We start from the raw sequence: 5,909 nt of genomic DNA on the forward strand, positions 1-5,909 counted from the left end.
TCTTCTCCAAAAGATGAAGAATTAATGGAGAAAGTAGAAGAAAAATTTGAGAGAGTGGGAGAGAGAAGAGATCGAAATTTTGGGATGTGGGGGGCGTGATTTAGTGATGCTAGGGTTAGGTTTCTCACATGTATTTATAGAGTGCCAACATAATATCCAATAATTAAATAAATCAAGATTTGGAAGATTTGGAGAGATTTGATAGTTGAATCTGGCGTGATTTACAAGGATAAAAATAGGGGATTTCGAATTCTAGGCTATTAAATTAGCCTATGATTTAATTTGAATATTTCACGGAGCAAGAATAAAAATAATAAAATCCCCCAATAATAGCCAAAAGTGGCGTGTGATATCAAATTCCTACAAGGAATTTAATATAAATCCTAATTTAATTAGGATATGGTAAGATCTTCTTAGATTTGGCAAGATATGCTAGGATATTTGAATTTATTTATGGAAGAGAATAAACAAGGGATCAAATAAAATAATAAAAATAATCCCTTCTCCCATAATAAGGGAATTTCAAAAATCCCTCTAGACCAATCATAGGTTTCGAAATTTTCATCAATTAAATAGGAATAATCGGACTTTGGATTTAATTTGGATAATTATCCCAAGCAATAATTAAATCCAAGAAAAATAGGATTTCTTTCCAATAAATAGGAGGGTCGAAAATTCCACATGATTAAATAATGCTCCTATTAAATTCTCACTCATCCCTTAGGAAAATAATTCACCACAAATATTATTTCCTCCCACATCAAAATATCCACATATTCGATTTCCACCTCCACTTCACATTTTCCAACGACTTTGACCATTCCACGGCCACGTCATATTTTCCACCAAATTGACTATTCAATAGCCACGTCACATATTCAACATGTTTGACTATTCAACTCAAACTCGACTCCATATCGCAATTAGGTCACAAGAATATTGCAATTTATCACTTATCAATTAATTCCACATATCATAGCATTAAAAATGCAAAAATTTCCACGTCACAAAAATTAGGGTTCGAAAAAGCGGGGCGTTACAAGAACGCAAATAATTCATGCTCAAAGAAAGTAAATCCTAAACATGATTTCTACGGTTTAGAGTTACCGATTTGATTCTCCAAAGAATCGACGATTGCTTGCGCCTTCTCCACGATGATCTTCAATACTAGACCACGGATCTTCTCTCTGGTTCCCGAACTGTATCTCGATATCAGGGTGGGCTGATTTTATCAAAATACTAGGACTCGAATAAAGAAGACAGAAGAAATCCTTCTGAGAAAAGGAGTAGAATTCGAAATCTCCTTCAGCTGGGGAGTTTCGAAATTTTCGAAAATTTTGAGAAAAACAAAATTGTGATCATTATGTCTCCTTTATTCTCCTATTTATCTGGTCCCACGGGGGACCAGAGCCAGAATTGACCCCCCCCCCCCATAACCAAGTAATTTTAAATTTCAGTTTTTTTTTATGTCTTTTTATGTTTTAGTTCTTTTTACAAAGCATGCCCGTTTTTATGTGTCTTTGAATATTTGTGTTATCTTTTTATACATATGTGTTAGCTATCTTCTCCCACTTAGCCCGATGCTCGGTCTAAGTGTGAGAAGTTTGTTTTTTTTATATAGCATGCTTTGGTGTCTATTTAATTGTGTATCTTCTCCCACTTAGCCCGATTCTCGGTCTAAATGTGAGAAGTTTGTTTTTATATAATATGTGTTTTGTGAGTCTGTTAAGTGTCGCACTAACTTAGCCCTGTTTTCCACTTCACCAAAAAAATGCTTGGGGACAAGCATGGTGAAGTGGGAGGGGGGAGGGAGTTAGTGCAAGTTAGTGTCAAGTATATGTGTCTGTTTACTAGGTCTAGGAGTTAGTAGTAGTCGTTTAGTAGGAAATTTTGTGTTCTGTGTTTATGCATAACTGGTAAATAGAAAGCAAAAGCCCCTTAGTGAGAGTAATTGAAGAGAGAATGCATGTCAACTTTGATGCCCTTTTCCTTAATAAATCAAAATCGGTTTGGATAAAGTAAGGACGATAGAATATGCCTTGACTGATCTAGTTGTGAAGCCCTCCATAAAAGTGAGTTATAAGCCTTAAACACTTCATACTAACACAAAATGAGAGGGCTGCCACTTGATGCTTAGGGAGAGAACTTAGAAGAAGAAAATTTTTGGTGATAGAAGTAACCTCTCGGGCCTAGGGAAAGGGTACTGGAGGTATAAGCTGGACGAAGTCCAGGGTATAAAAAGGAGGAATAAACGGGACAAGGTCCAGATAAAAAAAAATGGAGGTATAAGCTGGACAAAGTCCAGGGAGGAATAAGCTGGACGAAGTCCAGAGAAGAAATGAGAAAAAAATTATAATTAGAGCTAAGACAGGGGAATTCTCTGACCCAAGGCATCAGTTGTATAGCACTATAAGAGCGAACGATCCTAACATCCCTGGTGAGGAATGAGTGATCTAGCTAATCCAACAGTTAGTGAAGTTAGAGGCTATCTTGACAAACTGATAAGCCGATTAGATAGAAGAAGGGAAGGGGAAGATTCGAAGACTCTAGATTCTTGGATTGACCTCAATCTTGTGGGGATAGCTGCTAGAAAATAAACCAGTTTATGCATTTATGTGTTTATGTGTGTTTTTATCTGTTTTCTTTGTCTAAGTCCTTTAGCGTCTTGGTCTAGTAATTTGAGTCTTTTTCTTTGTTAGTAGAGTCGGTTAAGGGGAAACCATGCATTGAAACTTGCCTTATTCCTTTTTCTTGTCTTTATACTTGAGGACAAGTATGGTTTAAGTGTGAGCAAGTCCTCATTATATTGAACCGTGAGATATTGTTGAAATAGTTGGACCATTGGCGTATAGGTTAATATTACCTCTAGAGTTGGCACAGATTCATAATATCTTCTACGTCAGTAGGATTCGGCTTTATCGATCTGATCAATCGCATGTTCTGAAAAATACTGATGTACAGAAGAAAGTTATATAGAAGAACCAGTCGATATAGTGATTCGTCAGATCAGACAACTGTGAAGAAAAAATAGTTCTGCTAGTTAAAGTTATTTGGCAGAATTAAGGAGTTGAAGAAGCGATTTGATAAACTGAGGAAAAAATTGAAAAAAGAATTATCCACATCTCATTATGGATTAGACATTTCATTGAGTACCTAAACTTAGAAAGAAATAAATTTTGTAGACAAAATTCTTAAAAAGGGGAAGAGTTGTGACATTCCTAACGCGAAACATGCATCAATTTGCATATTGATATATATTCATTTATTATTGCATATTTATAATGTTATTTAGTAATTACGTATGTGTGTGCATGGGTGTATCTAGTGCATGGAAAATATATACTCCATATATTTTGATAGTGATCCTAAAAGAGTATAAATAATAGTAGTAGCATAGTTTAAAGAAATATGTGTATTTGTTAGCAATATACGTGTCCACTATTAAAAGTGCCACTTATCTTATTAAACAAATGTCAAAGAATGGACTTTATATTATGCATGTATTTGGATAGATTAGAGTTGCATGTATTAAATAAATTGAATTATTTTAGTGTATGTATTTAACTAATTCGATAACTATATTTTGATTAACTATAAATGTATACGTATACTACATAAATATACATATATGATATGGTGGCTTAGAAATGAAAAGAAAGTTATATATATATATAGGGAAGCATTAGGGTCCTTTTGCCCCCTTTTGTGTCTATTTCCTTCATAATATCAACTATTTGATTAGAGATTTGGGCGGTCAAGATCAAGATTAAGAAACTGAACCCGTGTTGCATTATTAGTCATATTCTGTGCATTATGAGGGTATAATAGTAATCATATAATGGCTGAAAAACGTTTCAAAATGGAAGATCCGATAATTAAGCGGGATTTTCATAGACCTTCCATTTGCTCACTCTCTCTCTTACTCCATCCCATCACCCACGATCAAAACCTTTCTCCCTAATTTCAAACCGCCCCAAACCCTAGCCGCCGCTCAACAACGACAGAAACCACCGTGACCATCAATTCTCACCGTTAATAGCGCCTTCGATCGCCGATTCGGAATCTCAAACTTCAGGTTTTGGTGCGCGAGTGCCGTAGATCGACGATTCAGCTTCTATTTACAAAAACGGTATGCTTATAAAGTCCCGATTTTTACTTAGAAACACTCCTAAATGTCGATTTTTGTCAATTACCAGATCACATAGAAATCGATCCACAGTTTGTATTGTCGATTTAGTTATTATTTGAAATAATGCACAAAATATTTGTTCGATTTTTTGGAAAAAAGATGAAATTGAGAGCATTACATCTCCTATCTTTGAAGTATATAATTGGTTTATGAGTTATATTTGGTTTGTTGTTCGAATCTTGCGGCTGAAACCATACCGATTCCGTCGATTTTGCTGCAAATAACGAGTTTGAGTTCATTTTTTTTTTCGATGTTGTACGTTGTTATAGTTTTTGGTAGTTTTTGTGAGTTGAAGATTGGTTTTTTGGTCTATAATCTAATTTGTTTTTGGTTTTTGGTGTGTCTCGCAGATACGGGATGACGAAAAGAGGTCGACCATTCAAAACCCAACCAACGCAGAGCGAAGGTGATATTTCTGCTACATTATGCAATACTGATTTCACTCTTTCCCTTAGTTTAATGCATTATTTTATAGGATTTGTACATTATTGTCCATTTTATTCATTTTGTACTATGTGTCATCTCTGTTTAATTGTGGCTTGATTTATGTGTTTAGGTTCTTGCAATCTGACCCCATTGTTCTGTTTAATTGTTGCATTATTTGATTTGTTTTAAACATTATTAATGTATGAGTTAAACATTATATCTGATGCATTATTTAAGCTTGGGTGTATATTATCGTCCATTTAATTGCATTTGGAATCTGTTTCTTTTGAAAATTGTTTTTTTTGTATGTGGACAGGTTATTGCATTCATCACCCATTTTTTTGTTTAATTGTTGCATTATTGGGTTTGTCAAGGACATTATTGATGTATGTGGTAATGTTTAATTTCTTGTTTGTATGCATATCATAGATTCACATTATTAGTTTGATCTCATGCATTAATATATGCTCTATGTACATTATTTTAAGATCAACTTTGTACATTATACAGTTACCGTTATGCATTAACGCAATACATTGCTGACTTTTGTTGTACGAGTAGAGGCTGAATGTTTCTTTTCTAAATGTACATTAATGGGGTAATGTTATGCATTACTAGTACTTTCGTTGAATCATCCGCTTTGCTGAGATATAATACATGTACATCATTATGTTGATATTATGCATTGTTATCTGCAATATTAACATTATTGTGGGGAATGGTTTATATAATTATTTTATAGTTAATGTTGTGCATTAATGTGATACACTACTGATATTTTGACATCATCGAAGCAGCCAAGGCATATAGAGACGTACTTTGGCGAGAGGGAGAAAGATTGGGAGTACGGACTCAGCGCCAAAGGGACAAAGAGCTTGGAATGTTGCGAATAAAGTTTGCAACGGCTCTGCTTACTTCTCTACATAACTCCAAAGGTGCAACCAACCAAACGCAAGCCACCAGACATTGCATAGATAGGCTGTCAAAGTTCAGCTTCGAAAAATGGGTCGAGAATTATGGCTAGAGTGATCATCCGAATGGTGTTTGGAATTGCTATTTATTTTACTAAGAACTTGATGGGTTTTTTTTTTATAACTCATGTTGGAAGAGGGAATAGTCGATCAAGACTTCCTGAACTTGTTGCAAGCAGATAGATATTTTAGTACTACTGTATGATGTGAATAGCACCAAACTTAAACTGGATTTAAAGACCCGAATAATGTCACTGCACTGCTTAATAATGTATGTAAGTAACCAAATAATGTAAGTAATATGTTTAATAATGCACTTTAAT

The 5,909-nt window shown here is 34.6% G+C and overlaps 1 long non-coding RNA gene across 1 annotated transcript; it reads left to right on the forward strand.

Annotated features, from left to right (window-relative positions):
* Window positions 1–3,945: 3,945 nt before the first annotated feature.
* LOC125193654 lies at window positions 3,946–5,644 on the forward strand. The gene is made up of 3 exons (XR_007171606.1): window positions 3,946–4,129; window positions 4,540–4,595; window positions 5,413–5,644. It is a non-coding gene; the product is annotated as an uncharacterized LOC125193654 (long non-coding RNA).
* Window positions 5,645–5,909: the final 265 nt, after the last annotated feature.

This window comes from Salvia hispanica, chromosome 6 (assembly GCF_023119035.1).
Source record: "Salvia hispanica cultivar TCC Black 2014 chromosome 6, UniMelb_Shisp_WGS_1.0, whole genome shotgun sequence".
Lineage (NCBI taxonomy): Eukaryota > Viridiplantae > Streptophyta > Magnoliopsida > Lamiales > Lamiaceae > Salvia > Salvia hispanica.